The following is an 18,868-nucleotide window of genomic DNA, read 5'->3' as shown; positions in this document are numbered from 1 at the left end:
ATAACGATTGACTGTAAAAACAGAATCAGATACACTGCATAAGTAAAACTAGACTGCAGCTTATTATTAAACTTTTATTAGTAGAGATAATATTTTTTTGTTTCTTTTTCTATTTATTTTTAAACCAACATTGGGTAAAAATCATACAAATCACAAGACAGTGCGCCATGCAGGGCATAATATCATAATACACAGTGCGCGACCTATAGAAAAAGAAAATACCCACGATTAAATGAGTGACAATAGTATATGATCTATGTTAATATACTACGTATTACTAAGTTAATACAGTAAGTACACATTGTTGGTGTTTTATATATTGAACACACCAAAATAAGCGAGTAAAAGAAGAAAAAAAACAAAACAAAAAAAACCACATTAATTAAACTATACAGTCTCCTTTTTAGAATGGATAATACAAATATACCCTTTCCAGTACCTCAAGATTACATTTCTGACACTTTGGGATAATTAAACAGATTTACATTCATCTATTTATAATCAGTGGACAGTATCACATCAAAACTTTACCAGTATATTCTACAAAATAATATAGATGCCGTAAAAGGTAATTGAAACAAATAAGTATTCTGTCATGTCAATAACAGCGGAAAAATGTAATTAATAAAGTAACCTGAGTATCCAAAATCTTAACAGGAACCACTTATGTAATTTTGAACATTAAATTACGTAATTAAATGACCCTTATGTGCATCCTGTTTATTTTGATAAAAAAAAGGGGGGGGGGGGGGGGAGAAAGGGAAAGGGAGAAAGGTATATGGAACCTTCTATCTCAGAAATTACTTCTCATCTGCAGGGGGATGATGTTACATATAATCAATCTTAGTTAACCAAGCCAAATACTAAGAAATCTTCAGCCTATATATTCAATTGAACATACTCAGAATTTAACAATGGTCTAACTAGCTGTCTTTGGGCCATAGTTGGCATAGTTTTAATAACCACTATCCACTTTTTAAAGTATTTTTCAAGTTGAGAGTTACTTGTGTTTAGGATCGGAGTTTGCTCTTTTGTGCTTTGGGCTATCAGTGCTTTTTTAAATTGTACAAAACTAGGAGCTTTATGTGATCTTCATGATCTTAAAATAAGATTATAGGCAATGAAAACCATGGTGTTAATTAAACTATAATTTAAGCGACTTCCCGAATATTTAAGCAAGAAGAACACAGTCAATGGGGTCATCTCAAAATCTAGGTGTAACACTACATTCAGTTTTCCCCCCAAAATTGGGCAATTTTTTAACATGCCCAAAAACAATGAAAGATATTGGCATTACTGGCGCTGCACCTTGTGCACAAATTGGTTGTTTTATACCATTTAGACATTTTCTCTGGTTTAATATATACGTTAAACAATAATTTTAAATGTGTCTCACGCCATGTTGTCAGAACCCATGAATTTTCCAGAACTTCTAACTGTCCATTCATGAAGAGTGCATTCAACATAGCGTATAATTCAGATTATTATAACCTTGGTGACTAAATAATCTTGATTTTATTAAAGACAGGAGGCGAATATTTTTGCATTGTTCTTTACTGAAACCAAAACAGCAGCAAAGAAAACTGAAAAGAAGAAAAAATAACATAGCAACAGTGTATAACCAATCAGGATACAGTATAGTAATAAAGAGTCCAGAACAATCTAAGTCCCTCCTCTTTTCTTTGATGAATCTCTTGAAAGACTACAGACGAACGAACATCAATAACATCCTGTGAAGAAAGGAATTCAAAGCCTCGTGGAAGATCTTGTCCGAGCCTTTAAAGATGCAATAAAAAATCCAGTCCACAGAATTAAACTGTAAAAAGAAATAAAAATGACAATAATAATTGTTCTTTTAGGTACAGAACTATAGGAAAAACATAACCATGAAAATATAAACATTTCAATATCATTTCCCTGAATTTTTTTTTTTTTTTTAAATCTACACAGGGAGAGGCAAGCAGAAAAAGAGTGGGGAAATATTCGCCTCCTGTCTTTAATAAAATCAAGATTATTTAGTCACCAAGGTTATAATAATCTGAATTTTATGTCAAGACAGGAGGCTTCATATTTTTGCAATTTTAACGCAATAAAAGTAATGACTCAGAAGCGTGAAGAATGGGTTTAAAATAGAAACGAGAAAAGGTCGTAGAAGAAGACCAATCTGCGGCTTTAAGGATATCTTGAAGATTACTGCCCGCTAAAAGAGCTTTGGATGCAGCCGCACCCCGAACGGAATGAGCTCCAAACGAAAGATCAATGCCTGCGGAAGACATGAGCCAACGAACCCATCTGGCTAAAGTGGGGGAAGAGACGGGGCGAAAGGGGGGACCAAAGGAGATAAGTAATTGACCCCCAGAATAAGGACGGGGAGAAATTCTCTTAGAAAGATAAGATTTCAAACAGAGAGCCACACAGAGTTGAGGATCCTCAGGAAAATAGGGATAGAAAATGGAAGATGACATGGATTTTGTGCGTTTAGAGATGGAAAAGGTAACGCCCTCAGGGGAAAAGGAAATGCCTTCTACGTCCAGCGCACGGATATCTGAAATCCTGCGGAAGGAAACCAAGCAGAGCAACATAGCCAATTTGGCCGACAATTGTTTAAGGGAAAGCTCTGCGTTGGAAGGCCAATTCCTAAGAAAGGACAGCATGATGGAAACATCCCAAAGGTGAGAATATCAAGCAAGAGGGGGAGCCTTCAGTCGAATGGCTTTTAAAATTAGGGGATGTCTTCCAACCGGATTACCATCCACCGGAAAATGACCCGCTGAAATTGCAGAACGGACGACATTAATGGAGCGGTAAGCTTTCCCTTGGGAAAAAAGTTCGGAAAGAAAATTTACAATAAAAACTACAGGAGCTGAAAAGGGATCAACTTGCCTGTGAGAACACCAACTAACCCATGATGCCCAGGCTGAAGAGTAACATTTCCTGGTGCCAGGGGCCCAAGATTCTCGAAGGAGAAGTTGAGCGTCTTTAGAAAGGCCTTCGGAAGACCAGGATCCCCTGAAATCTGCCAAGCTAGCAGGGGAAGGCGATCCTGGAGGATCAGGGGATGAGGTTTGCCCTTCGGTTCTGAAAGGATGTCGAGCCGATTGGGCAGAAGAAGAGGCGGAGAAACCACCATCTCCAGAAGAAGCGGGAACCAGGGCTGCATTGGCCAAAAGGGGGTAACCATTGTCAGGGAGCATTTGAATCTCCTGACCGTCCAGAGGGTTCTCGTGATGAGAGAGAAGGGAGGGAAAGCGTAAACTCCGGATTGAGGCCAACTCTGCAGGAAAGCATCCGAGGCCTCGCTCCCCGGATCTGAAAGCCAGCTGAAATAACGAGGTAACTGATGATTGATCCTGGAAGCGAAAGGTCCACCGAAAAGGGACCAAATATTCTCTGAATTTTCAGAAAAACAGGGTGAAGAAGACGCCAATCGCTGGAGTCTCTCCAAAAACGAGAGAACCAGTCCACGACAGTATTGGAAACTCCAAGGATATACTGAGCCCGGAGAGAAATGTTGCGGGAGGCACAGAAGCTGAAAATTTCTGATGCAAGATCTGATAGCATCTTGGATTTCGTACTTCCCAAGCGATTGATGTATTGGACTGCAGATATGTTGTCCATACGGAGGAGGATGCAACAATCCGTAAATTGTTTGGAGAAAGAGCGAATGGCAAAAGAGCCCGCCAAAAGCTCTAAACAATTGATGTGTAATGACTGTTCTAGAGGGGACCAAGATCCTCCCATCGCAGAGGTCTCGAAAGATGCTCCCCAACCCAGAAGACTGGCATCTGAGGAGAGTAAAAAGTCTGGCGAGGATCCAAAGATAGCCTTGCCATTCCAAGACTCCATGTGAAGGAGCCACCAGGACATCTCTGCACGGACCTCCTCGTTCAAACAAATCATCTGATGATATGAACGGCATTCTCTGAAAGACTGAATCTTCAGCCTCTGCATTGCTCGGTAATGCAGAGGGGCTGGAAAAATCGCCTGAATGGAAGAGGCGAGGAGCCCGATGATTCTGGAAAGCTGGCGGATAGATACCATGGGGGACGCCAGCACCTCTCGAATTTCTAATTTGATCTTGTCGATCTTCTCCTGAGGTAGAAGGAGCAGACCTGAGGTGGAGTCTAGGAGAAAACCTAGAAACTCTACTTTCTGAGAGGGGATTAAAGCCAACTTTTCTGAATTGATAACAAATCCTAGCCCTTGAAGAAGGGAGGAGGTTGTGTGTAAGTGACAAAGGAGGGAAGTACGATCTTCTGCCATGTCGTCTAGGTAAATGATATTATTATTATTATTATTCTTTATTTATAAAGCGCCAACAGATTCCGCAGCACTGTCCATGGGTACAAAGATAAAAGTACAGTACAATACAATATAAAAGACACCAAAGTTTAACAAAACAAATACAGGGGGAATTGAGGGCCCTGTTCCCGTGGGAACTTACAACCTAGATAAATGATAAGGCGAATACCGTTGCCTCTGAGGGTTGCAATGACGGGCTTTAGAAGTTTGGTGAAACACCAAGGAGCTGAACTCAGGCCGAAAGGAAGGCAAGTAAATTGCCAGATCCTGCCATCCCAGAGGAACCTGAGGAATTTCCGATGGTCTGGAAACACTGGGAGCTTAAGGTAGGCATCTGTCAAGTCTAGGCGAACGAACCAGTCTCCAATACGGAGTAGGTCCCTGAGCATGTGGATACCCTCCATCTTGAAATGGCAGTATACCACAAAGTAATTTAACTCCCGAAGGTTGATGACAGGACAAAATCCACCTGTCTTTTTCTTTACTAGGAAGAGGTTGCTTAGAGACCCTTCCTCTGGGTTCGAAACCTCCTCTATTGCGCCTTTGAGACGAAGCGATTGAACTTCCAAACCAATAAGGTCTACATTTGACTTTGAAAGATTCAGGGGTTTTGGGTGACCACTCTGGAAGGGAGGGCATATGAATTCCAGCTTGAAGCCTCTCACTGTTTGGGCAATCCAAGGGTCCTGAGAAATTAAATGCCACGTATGGGAAAAAAGGGACAGTCTGCCTGCAAAGGTCTTGGTGGGAAGAGAGTTCTTTGAGGATAGGAGGGGTACTGTTGGAAGGCGACTGCTTGGCGTTGCTGAACCATGAACTGTTGACGGCCAAGCAGACGACCCCTGAATCTGCCGGCCCTGCCAAAAACCAGATTAGAGGGATTGAAAACTCTCCTAAGGGAGGCTTGAATCCTATCAATAGAAGTAAAGGTGGAAACATAATACCTCATAATATCCAAAAAGGGTTCCCCAAAAAGAAGACCTTTGGCTGAAGAGCCTGCTTCCTCAACAGCGAGAACAGCCAATCTAGGATTAATTCTCAAAAGGGCAGATCTTCTGCGTTCAGTAGAAATGGCTACGTTGGTGTTGCCAAGGAAGCAGAAAGCTCGAAAAGCCCATTCTCGAATGGCGAAAGGATCTAAAGGAGAGCCAGACAAAAGGGCTTCATCCGAAAGATGTAAAATCTGGGCTAAAGGACCCGAAGTGTCCAGGAGTTTATCCTGAACACTTCTGAGAGCCTTGTCTAAACCCTTCCTAGGATCCTTTCCCATTCTAGTTAGAAAGGTAGCAAGTTTAGCGTCAAACTCAGGAGTTACGGATTCCCTACCAGGGAGGGAAGGTCTACGGCATTCCGCAAGTAATGTATTACGATCTTCACGATCGAGAGGTTTTCTGAGAGATCTCTGCAAAAAAACGAGAGAGATGAGGAGCTAACACCCAGTCAGATGACCTGGGATGTTTAATGTGTTTAGGGCTAAAGATGGGATTCCCAGCCGGGTCAACCATTTCGTCCTCAAGTTCAATATGAGAAGACCGGGAGCGAGAAGCCCCAGTCTGAGGAGCTGAATGTGGATCAAGCTCTAAGTCAGACTGAGGATCCTTTTCCCAATCTAATACTGGAAAAGACTCCATATAGTCCTCAATATCAAAATTCTCAGAGTCTGAGCTCTGAATCCCCTTTTGTACACCCAGGGGAGAAAGGGTTCGTTTACCCCGTTTAGCCTCTGGGGAGGAGGTTCTAACACCCCTATGTGAAACGCCCGGGGGAAGGGCTTTAGATTTCGGAGCCTTGCCTTTATGTGGGGCAGTGCGAGAATGAGGCTTCCAATGACGCTTGCGCGATATTGGAGGGTCTGAATCAGAGGATGAGGATTCCTCAAAGTGAAGGGACTGGGGTTGTTCCAAAACCTTCTCAGGAGGGGAAGAAGGAACATTATGTTTAAGGGCAGAAGCTGTGGCCGAATTAATATAGGCTAAAAGATCCTCTTTGGATTGTGAGGAAGAAGGGGCGGGGTTAATGACAGGGTCAGCATACTCCATTTCTTTAACTGATGGTAAAAAATGAGTTTGATCTAAATGAAAAAATTAAATATTGAAATAAAAATCAAACCCTCATGAAATATTTTAGTTATAAGAAAAATAAAAAATAAATTAAATGTATGGTTAATTAAAAGAAGAGACAGGATTTGAACCCTAAACCTACATTCTCCAAGAATACAGTGATAGCCCATAAAGCTATAGAGAAAGCTTAATAGTAGCAGACATATATATGTTAATAAGTTTTTTTTGTTTTTTTTAAAATAAAAACGTTACTGACAGAAAAATTGTATGTTTATTTTAGATTAAATAATAATCATGAGTGCACATAGAAGAGAGAGGCTGGATTCAAACCCCAAACCTTTTGTATGGAAGGTAGTTAAGCTAACCAGTATGCTATTAAAGCTGGTTATAAAGCTCTAAAAATTTTCTATAACAAAAAACCTGTTAAAATAAATTTGGCGGGAAAAAACGGACTTTTGCAATTTGACAAAAGTAAAAAACGGATCAGTTTCTTAAAATAAATATAATTATATGCTCTTTATTAAAAATGTATTAATATTGCCAAACTTTATTGTTTATATAGTAATAGCCCACTAGGCTAAATAACGAATAATTCCACCGCCACACCCTCGATCCGGAGCCGCTGCAGGCCGCGGCTCACACATCCGACCAGAAAGTTTCTATCAATAGTTCTGGTCAGATGCGTGTCCGCGAGATCTGAGCGGCACCGTGATCAGAGACAGGCAGAGGGAGCAGAGTCACGAGAGACCGATATGCGGTCCGGTGACAGGAAACGGAGCAGTCACTATGAAAGCGGCTGCTCCGTTCAGAGTTAGAAGTGGCAGATAATAGAAGCCACGTAATAAGGGGAAATACTTTAGGTTCTTGAAACAAATGCGAACTTTTGTTAAATTACAATTGCTGACATAGCCTAGGTTTATTTTCTTATTGGCAAATACTTTGTTAAGTTAAGAGACAAGGTACCCCACACATTTTGGTTTGAAACAAAAGAAAACAAAGAAATACTTTAGCTAATAATACCACAATAATAAGAAAATAATACTTTAAGAATAAATAATACTACATTGAAATTAAAGCTTATATTAAATAATAACAATATAACCAAAAGAAATACATGACCTGCTGTCTTGGAAGCAGCAAAGAAAAGAGGAGGGACTTAGATTGTTCTGGACTCTTTATTACTATACTGTATCCTGATTGGTTATACACTGTTGCTATGTTATTTTTTCTTCCTTTCAGTTTTCTTTGCTGCTGTTTTGGTTTTAGTAAAGAACAATTCAAAAATATGAAGCCTCCTGTCTTGACATAAAATTAAGAAATGGTATAAATATAATTTTGATATAGTTTGACTCTAGAGGTTAAATCTCCTAAAGACCAATTTTGGTTATATTTTTGTTTCAATTCATCAATATAGTGTCGTATCTGTAGGTATGTCTCTCTAAACAAGTGTTTAATTTTATTGCAAGGTGGTTTATTGATCCATAAAAGTTCCAACTTGGAAATATTAATCCTATAGCCTAAGATAGCACCAAACAATCTGCTAATAATTTTGGGAGGCTCACTCTAAGATTTCTTAGGTACAGAAGTAAATCGCCTGCATAGAGTGATAATATAAATTATTCCCGACCTACCAGAATACCATTTAGATATTGATGGAAAAGAATCACAAGAGATTCTATTGAAAGATTAAAAAGAAGCGGCAAAATTGGACAACCTAGTCTGGTTCCTCTTTTTAAGCTAAAGCGATTGGTTATCGAGCCATTAACAATAATTGAGGATACCGGCTTACTGTATATCAGTCTAATACAATCACTAAACTAACCTACAAAACCAAATTGCTCCAACGTTAAAAAAAAGATGTTCCCAGCTGATATAATCAAATGCTTTATCTGCATCTAATGTTAATATGGCTAAATCTGTTATACTTTTGCTTTTAAGATATTTAAGCTTATTCCAAAAAAAATCTAGCGTTAACATAACCTTGCGAATATTCTTTCTATTCTATTGGCCAAAATGGCGGTAAGAAGTTTATAATCACAGTTTAATAATGAAATTGGTCTATAGGAGGTCGGCAACTCAGGATCTTTATTTTTCTTAAGAATTAGTGAGATATTAGAAGCTGCAAAGTCCATCTTCAAGACATCCGACGCGGAGCATCCTCTTCCAACGACGTCTTCTTGCTGAATGAATATCACTTTAAGTGACGTCATCCAAGATGGCGTCCCTTCGATTCCAATTGGCTGATAGAATTCTATCAGCCAATCGGATTGAGCTCGCATTATATTGGCTGATTGGAACAGAAAAATAGAATGCCAGCTCAATCCTATTTTTTCTACCTTAATTCCGATTGGCTGATAGAATTCTTTCAGCCAATTGGAATCGAAGGGACGCCATCTTTGATGACGTCACTTAAAGTGATATTCATTCAGCAAGAAGATGTCGTTGGAAGAGGATGCTCCGCGTCGTATGTCTTGAAGATGGACCCGCTCCGTGCCAGAAGGATGAAGATAGAAGATGCCATCTGGATGAAGACTTCTGCCCATCTGAAGGACCACTTCTGCCCGTCTGGAGGACCACTTCTGCCGGATTCGTTGAGGACATCTTGCTGCTTGGATGAAGACGTCTCCCGGTAAGTGAATCTTCATGGGGTTAGTGTTAGGATTTTTTAATGGTGTATTGGGTGGGTTTATTTTTTAGGTTAGGGCTTTGGGCCTGCAAAAGAGCTAACTGCCCTTTTAAGGGCAATGCCCATCCAAATGCCCTTTTCAGGGCAATGGGGAGCTTAGGTTTTTTTAGTTAGTAATTGATTTGGGGGGTTGGTTGTGTGGGTGGTGGTTTTACTGTTGGGGGGGTTGTTTGTATTTTTTTTCCAGGTAAAAGAGCTGATTACTTTGGGGAAATGTCCAGCGAAAGGCCCTTTTAAGGGCTATTGATAGTTTAGGCTAGGGTTTTTTTTATTTGGGGGGGGCTTTTTTATTTTGATAGGGCTATTAGATTAGGTGTAATTAGTTTAAAAAACTAATTTGTTTTTTATTTTCTGTAATTTAGTGTGGGTTTTTTGTACTTTAGCTAATTTAATTTAATTGTTGTTAATGTAGTTAATTTATTTAATTGTAGGGTTAGGTTAGGTGTTAGTGTAACTTAGGTTAGGTATTATTTTACAGGTAAATTTGTATTTATTTTAGCTAGGTAGTTAGTAAATAGTTAATAACTATTTAGTAACTATTCTACCTAGTTAAAATAAATACAAACTTGCCTGTAAAATAAAAATAAACCCTAAGCTAGATACAATGTAACTATTAGTTATATTGTAGCTAGCTTAGGTTTTATTTTATAGGTATTTAGTTTTAAATAGGAATTATTTAGTTAATAATATTAATTTTTATTTAGATTTAGGGTTAGGGTTAGACTTAGGTGTTAATACATTTAGAATAGTGGCGGCGACGTTGGGGGCGGCAGATTAGTGGTTAATAAATGTAATGTAGGTGGCGGCGGTGTAGTGGGCGGCAGATTAGGGGTTAATAACATAATGTGAGTGGCGGTTTAGGGGTTAATAAGTTTATTTCGTTGCGGCGGAGTCCAGGAGCGGCGGTTTAGGGCTTAATAAGTTGATTCCGTTGTGGTGGGTTCCGGGAACTGCGGTTTAGAGGTAAAACAGTATAGTATAGTAGCGGTGTTTAGTGACAGTATACCAATAAAGCTGGGAAAAAGCCGAAGAGCAGCGAGATCGATGGCTGTTAGTTAACAACAGTCCGCTGCTCATCGCCCCGCACTTGGTGCGCAGCTTTTTGACAGCTTTTTTGGTAACTTTGGAGAGCGTATTCAGGTCCGCGGCAGCGATGTTAGGCGATCTTAGGCGAGCGTATTGGTGCCGTCGAATGCAAGTAAGTTGACGGCTTGATAAATAGGCCCCACTGACTTGTTTTTCAGAATATATTTACAAAATAAATATTTGTCTGTTATAGCTTGGTGACGAGTGCCATCTTCTGAGGTAAAAATATTCTAACTGCTAAATCTTAGCTTATTTACAAAATTGTTAATTAATCTGTACTTAGTGTTAGCCAATCATTTATGTGAACCTAACCTTATCAGTTGGGGTGGAGTTAAGCATTTTCCATAAAATACACACTCACCCACAAAAGGGGAAGAAGGGGACACAAGCAGACGGCACAAGGGGCCACATTGAGCATGATGACCACACCCTATCCAGAGGAAATGGGAGGCTAAGCTGACCAGATAGACAAGTCAGGATAATGCAGAGAGAGGGTCCAGGGGTAACCTAAGAGGGTCTTTTTACACTGAACCCCAGTGAAGGATCTCACAATGTTGATAAGTATGAAACAAGCCCACATGAAACAGTTTTCCTAATATGATTTATGCTCTTTACATTTATATTCAAAGTTTTATTATTGAATCAGGTGAGTTAATCAATTCTTGTTTGCCCTTTATAGTCATAAATATTTTTTTGTTTGGTAATTCCTGTTAACCTGGTCTTATCTGTCGACAATAACACTGGGTCAATCAGGAATCTGGTAATAATATCATTTTCTTATGGTGTGCCAGGATTATTAGCTGACCTGATTCTTGTCAGCTATGCTGAGAATTTAAATAACAAAAGTTTCTGTTTCTCTATTATACATGCAAACTACTGCAAATAAAATCATTTAGTGATTGTTTTCATTAGTTTTAACCTGATAATCATTAAATCATTGTAATGATGTATGCTTATTATTTGCTTTATTCAAATATTGCTTATTATTTCCAATAATTATTTTAATAAACTAAGTTTGTTTATTGATCTGGTCTTGTTTAATTAATAGACAACTCAGAACTAAAAGGATTCAGGTTTTATATCTATTATCCTTTGCAAATGATATAATTCAGAGTGTTATTAAATTGCACACATTGCCCCTGCAAAGGGCTCGCTTCCATTGAGTCGTTATTCAGTTTGCGTGCACTCGCAAACCGTTAAATATGCTTTCGAAAGCAATATCGTTTATCGACTGTTTCCAATGGCACGTTATACCTCAATATCGGCAGCCGGACTTCGGCTGCCGAAAAGATCTTCGCGTCCCATAGAAAGTAATAGAAGCCGTTAATCGATAAATTATACCAGGTTTCCAATGAAAGCGCTAACTGTTAATACACTGTTGGAGGCTGTCGATACATTGAGAAATATTACCCCCAGCTCAACTAGGTGTAAAAGAGGAAAATTGTGCTTTTTGAGACCTATTTTCTATTGAAATTATAAAACTTGCAAATAATGCAAGTGTTTTAATGTAGAAATAAATTGTTATAAGTAATATTTATTGTTGTCTCATGTATAGAAATAGTTAAACTTATATTCTAATAGAAATATCAGTATATATTTAAATATAATAATATATGCAAGAACATATCTACAGAATGCAAACTAGACCTATGCCTAGGGCCGCAATACATATTACTTATATTTATGAAGTGGAAAATATAATTATATTAAAAAATAATATTTGATTATTAAAAATATGGATAAGTGTATCTTTATTTTTCTTGAGAGGCGATCACAGGTAAGAAGCACGGACGTTAAACGTAAATTCTATAGCGTAAGGTCGGGTTACCTTAGCAACTAATTGATTTTCCAGAAATCCAACGTCAGATGGAAGCGTTAACACAACGTTAACTTACAGCTACACGAAAAGAGCGACTGCGCGCAACACGCTAATCTTTTCAATGGAAACCTGGTACTAAAATGGAGCCGTAAATTACTTTTAGCTGTCGTCCGCTTCGGTAGCTTACAGCTCCATTTTTAACGACTCAATGGAAGCGAGCCCAAAGTTGGTAACCGCTATTATATATATAAGGAGTTACATTATCAGAATGATATAGAGGTTCCATAATATTTATTGTATCTAAACACATAATGCACTTTGTGGGTACACTACTGAAATAATAGTAATAAAAATAATAATAATAAGGATAATATTCACAAAGGTCCTGGAGCTTTATTCAGTTTGGCTGCTTGTATTCCATCTAATAATTTCCTTTAAAAAGATAGGGGAGTTTAATTGTTGCAAGATGACTGACGAAAGTTTAGGTAACGTAATATTACCTCAAAATGTATCTTTCTTATCTAACGGGACCATGTCTTCTTTATACAGATCTTGGAAGAACGTAAAGAAAGTCTTTTCTATGTCTACGTTATTTGTAAATCTGTCCTTATCATTACTTATAGCAGTAATAATATTTCTGCTTGTAATCTTAGTCATCTTTGCTAAGTATTTTGCAGATCTACCTACGTGGCCCCCATAGAGTGTCATCTGCCTTATATCCTCCTGCGCTGTTTTTTGCTTTAAAAAAATATCTCTAGCTGTTTTGGCATTAATATATTTCCCCCATAGTACTTGCATTTGATTAGCTATATTTGCATTATAGGTGTTTTTTACATTATTAGATAATTGAGTTTCTTTAAGCCTGACTTTTTTTAAGTTGACATACAGGGAGTGCAGAATTATTAGGCAAGTTGTATTTTTGAGGATTAATTTTATTATTGAACAACAACCATGTTCTCAATGAACCCAAAAAACTCATTAATATCAAAGCTGAATATTTTTGGAAGTAGTTATTAGCTTGTTTTTAGTTTTAGCTATTTTAGGGGGATATCTGTGTGTGCAGGTGACTATTACTGTGCATAATTATTAGGCAACTTAACAAAAAACAAATATATACCCATTTCAATTATTTATTTTTACCAGTGAAACCAATATAACATCTCAACATTCACAAATATACATTTCTGACATTCAAAAACAAAACAAAAACAAATCAGTGACCAATATAGCCACCTTTCTTTGCAAGGAAACTCAAAAGCCTGCCATCCATGGATTCTGTCAGTGTTTTGATCTGTTCACCATCAACATTGCGTGCAGCAGCAACCACAGTCTCCCAGACACTGTTCAGAGAGGTGTACTGTTTTCCCTCCTTGTAAATCTCACATTTGATGATGGACCACAGGTTCTCAATGGGGTTCAGATCAGGTGAACAAGGAGGCCATGTCATTAGATTTTCTTCTTTTATACCCTTTCTTGCCAGCACGCTGTGGAGTACTTGGACGCATGTGATGGAGCATTGTCCTGCATGAAAATCATGTTTTTCTTGAAGGATGCAGACTTCTTCCTGTACCACTGCTTGAAGAAGGTGTCTTCCAGAAACTGGCAGTAGGACTGGGAGTTGAGCTTGACTCCATCCTCAACCCGAAAAGGCCCCACAAGCTCATCTTTGATGATACCAGCCCAAACCAGTACTCCACCTCCACCTTGCTGGCGTCTGAGTCGGACTGGAGCTCTCTGCCCTTTACCAATCCAGCCACGGGCCCATCCATCTGGCCCATCAAGACTCACTCTCATTTCATCAGTCCATAAAACCTTAGAAAAAGCAGTCTTGAGATATTTCTTGGCCCAGTCTTGACGTTTCAGCTTGTGTGTCTTGTTCAGTGGTGGTCGTCTTTCAGCCTTTCTTACCTTGGCCATGTCTCTGAGTATTGCACACCTTGTGCTTTTGGGCACTCCAGTGATGTTGCAGCTCTGAAATATGGCCAAACTGGTGGCAAGTGGCATCTTGGCAGCTGCACGCTTGATTTTTCTCAGTTCATGGGCAGTTATTTTGCGCCTTGGTTTTTCCACATGCTTCTTGCGACCCTGTTGACTATTTTGAATGAAACGCTTGATTGTTCGATGATCACGCTTCAGAAGCTTTGCAATTTTAAGAGTGCTGCATCCCTCTGCAAGATATCTCACTATTTTTGACTTTTCTGAGCCTGTCAAGTCCTTCTTTTGACCCATTTTGCCAAAGGAAAGGAAGTTGCCTAATAATTATGCACACCTGATATAGGGTGTTGATGTCATTAGACCACACCCCTTCTCATTACAGAGATGCACATCACCTAATATGCTTAATTGGTAGTAGGCTTTCGAGCCTATACAGCTTGGAGTAAGACAACATGCATAAAGAGGATGATGTGGTCAAAATACTCATTTGCCTAATAATTCTGCACTCCCTGTAAGTATGCTTTAATATCTCCCCACAAGACTGCTTTGGCCGATTCACAGATAATTTTGACCTTTTCCAGATATGTGGAGTTAAAACAATAAAATTCCCCCCCATTTATTCCTAAGCCAGTTCTGAAATGTTATATTGTTAACTAAATATTTAGAAATTATTTGAATTGCAAGATTGTTATGTTCTAATATTAAATTCTAATGAGATAATAGCATGGTCTGAAATTGTGATATCCTTAATATCAGTTGCCATATCCAATCAAATTGCATCGACAAATCAATCCAAAATTTACAATCTAAATTATTTGGACCGTATATATTACACAAAACAAACTGCGTTTTATTAATTGTTATCTCAAGGATCGAATATCGTCCTACAGGGTCTATATCACAGGCCTCTACCCTGTGGTTTAAGTGTTTGTTAAAAAGAATTGCAACCCCTCTCTTCCTACCATCGTAAGAAGCGGAAATGACCTCCCCAACCCACCTCATTTTAAGTTTGGCAATCTCTGAATCTTTTAAGTGAGTTTTTTGGATCATTGCAATGTCGGGCTTGTGTACCCCAAGCTGTTTAATAATCATTTTCCTTTTTATCCGGAGGTTATGCCCCCTACGTTCCAGGATAGAAATTTAAGTGGTTCAGTTCCCATTAGGATAAAGAATCAGGTGGGCTATGAGAGGGCTAGAAAGGAGGGGAAGAAGAGAAAAAAAAAATCCAAACCTCAAACCATAATACAACAGAAAAAAATAGACATAAAAACAAAAAAAATATATATATATTTTAAAACTCCAGCTCATTATGTCTTAGTTCCCTTTTAATAGAATTAAAGTTAAAGTCATTCCAAACCAACTGATCTACAGAAGGTATTAGCCTCAGTTAAATTATTCAAAATTATAGTCTTCCCATCTCTTAGAACAATAAGTTTAGCTGGGTATGTTAATCTTATGTTAAAGTTGGCTTTCATGAGTTTAAGGAAAAAAGGGGACATCTCTCTCCTTTTAGCTAGTGTCTCATTTGAGAAATCTTGAAACAACATGATCTAGTGTTGATCAATTAGAAACGGGTCAAATTTTCTATAATGTCTAAGGTATAATACCTTATCTTGAAAGTTTAAAAACTTAATAGTAATGGGTCTAGGTTTGCTCTTACCGCCTGGTTTAGATCAAATTGGGCCTACTCTATGTACCCTTTCAATATGAACTGGTTGGAGAATTGTTGAATATTCAAGAGTTGGGGAAGGTTACAAGAAGCAAATTGCATAATATCCTGAAAATCAGGTGTTTCTGGGAGGCCGATAACCCTAAGGTTATTGCGCCTGGAATGGTCCTCAAAATCCTCTACTCTAGCTTGCAGTGTAGATATTAAATTTGCGTGGGATGTTATAGTAGGATATTGCAAATTAAGCCTATCTTCCAATTCTGATACTCTAGCTTCAGCTTCATCTAACCGTGATCAAAAATGTCTCACTTCATTTGTTAACCCATTAATTTCTTGCTTAATTTCTTGTTTGAGAAGGTCAAACTGAGGTGTAATCATTTTGAATATTTCTGACACTAATTCCATCATATCATAATTGGGTACACTTAGGGTCCCTTTATCCTGTGAGGTATCTGGGCATATATCTGTTTGTTTGTTGCCTTTTCTGTCTCACCTCAGTTTAGGAGGCATACTTGGTGAACTACCTTTTCCTTATAAATAAAGGTGAAAAACAACAAAGAAAAAAACGTGAGAGTGTAAGAAAAAAATAAATAAAAAAAGTGTAGTATTCAAATTTCCAAAAAAATGCTTTTATGCAGCTTATATACATCAGAAGTAAATCGTATCTTATGACGTGGGTATTTACCAACCTAGTCTAAGCTAGTAGGAAAATATCAATCAAAGTTTTAAACTAGGATTATGTTAATTGAAAGTGTGGTACTATATAGTAGTACCCTATAAGTGTAAATCAGAAAATGTGAAGCACAAATACTTCTGCATCTAAAAAAAGATCTGAACCCTCAAGTCTGCAATCAACTTTAAGTAAAATTACCAATAAGTGATACCAAAGTAAGTAAGGGGCCGTGGTCGTATGACCTCAGAATACCCAGATAGAAAAATTAAAGACTTTAAATAGTTATTACGCAATAATTAACTTAATAATACCTCTAACAGGAATGGAAAAATGCAATCTATAATACCAACATTTCTATCCTAGTAGGAGTTGGACTATATAGAAAAATGAAGGAGATTATATCTATAAAATTCTACAAAAAATCTTAGTATAGTATTATATCTAATTCCCAGAGCCACCAGATATAAATAAAATAAATACCCACAGCAACTTATATAGCTAATTGTACAGTAGCCTTCAATTAGTTTCTTATGAAGGAACACATTTATAACTTATAATATGGTAGATATGCCCTATAGTATATAGAAATATAAAGAGGGAAAAAAAAAACAGCTGCAATACAATCGTGTTCTTCTCTGAATACACCAGTAGCAGACTTAAAGTTCTTTAGGCCACAATTTAAATTATTTAAGATCTTTATTACTAAGTGCGAAGTCCTCTATCATATTCTCAATGAAGCTCTCAGAAAGTGCTCATACATGGAGCTTGAAGTTATCCTGGTTAGATTCTTTACACCAGGAGCTTGGTATATGAATGCCAAATATGAACCGTTATACAGTCTTGAGCAACTAATGAACACAGAATACAGCCAACAGAGTCCGGATCTGATATATACAGTATGTACACTAGAGAAAAAAAAGAAAAAGGGACCTTTTATTCATTTGTATGTGGGGGCCATAAAGTTAGTTCAGGTTCTTGGTGGTAATTAAAGTATTAACACAGCAGGTCAACGTCCCCAAAAAACACTGCTGCTAATAAACACTCCAGCGTCCCTTTGGGTATATCTCAATAGTATCAGCTAAGAGTGGCCCACAGAATTAATCCAACTTCTTTAGTAGTAATTAATATGTTAACCCCATGGCATAACTCCCAAGGTGTTAGTGTACACACAGACCAAAGTGTCCCTTTGATTAAAAATGTTCCTCCAGGTTAAACATAGTGAGATTCCCTTGTTTTAACACTTTTAAACTTCCCCCCCAATGTATAGCATTGATTTTTAATATGAAGCCATTTGGGCACGAATCTGTGCGCTCCTCACATGCATCAATTCTTGAGTACCTTACAAGCCTTCTTGTGTCAGCATAGTCCAGGGTAGGTCTCTCTCAGGTACCTGAGATCTTGTGGGCTTACAGCGCGGGTACAGAGCCGGACGTCGTCCTTACTGTTCCAAATGATGTTTGATATACCAACCAATGGAAGCCACGGGATTTGCCAGTCCCCCTTCTGGTCAGCGTGTATGGAAACAGAGAGTAGCGTCTGCCAAATCCAGCTTAGAGATCCCCTCCTCACCTACTCTCCTCAATGCACCGGTTCTGACTATAATGGAGCGACCACACAAGGCGGATGGGGAATTTGAAACGCCAGTGGAGTTGCTTGAACCAAAAAGCAATGCTGTCTTTGGGTCTTCCGTTACGCGGATTACAGTAATTCCTTTACTCCGGCCAAGTCAGCACTTAACTGGCCAAGGAGCGCTGCGTTAGCTGGGGGGTGGAAAAGCTCTCACTATGGGTGACACGCAGAGTTTCCGATCACCTGCAGCACCTACACCACATGCAGCACCTGTTCACTCCGCCCCCAACCGGAAGACCTCACTTTTTAGTTTTATTTGAGAGATAATCTCAAAGGCATCAAACTGACTGAAGAACAGGGGAAATATTGGGACCTGTATGAGCTATTAAGAACTGCTGTAGAGGTTGAATGCCCTGAATCATCTCCTAATACATTACAACATAAGAACACAGACAATATAAACTGTTAAAATTAATAAAATAATAGACTGTGTGGAAACAGCCTGCCTGGAACAAGTTTAAACCAGAGTCTAATACAAACTTTGTACTAAAATAATAATAAAAACAATCGGCTAGTGCCATTGCCCACTTGACTACAAGAACACAATCAGTTAAACAGATCAGATCACATATTGTAACAAGCCTGACTTCAAGAGGTTAAATCCCAAATAGACACAAGTTAACTAAGGGCACGAGAGGTGCTATTACCTATATATGGTTCAGAAAATACCAAGATAGTTATTTAACTGGTTATGACAATACAAAATTGTTAAAACAGATTTGATTACAGATAACTTTAAAACTTATAACAAGATATAAAAATCCAAACACACATACGTGGGTCTAAAATGCATGGATAATGCTGAGACTCATATGAGAGTCAAAAGCGTGAAAGTAACTGGAAAGGAACAGATGGAAAGATATACCATACCAATTAATATGCCATCTAAAGGGAGAAGTGCAGAAAAAAAGAAAAATCCAAACCAGCACATACAAGCAGGAAATGTCTCTATAGAAAACTCCAGAACAGACAGACTCACAATCAATAACTGATTGAGTTAACAGGAAAG

The sequence above is a fragment of the Bombina bombina genome, chromosome 7 (assembly GCF_027579735.1).
Source record: "Bombina bombina isolate aBomBom1 chromosome 7, aBomBom1.pri, whole genome shotgun sequence".
NCBI classification, from domain to species: Eukaryota; Metazoa; Chordata; class Amphibia; order Anura; family Bombinatoridae; genus Bombina; species Bombina bombina.
The sequence above is the reverse complement of the archived record's forward strand: the minus strand, read 5'-3'. Positions refer to the sequence as shown.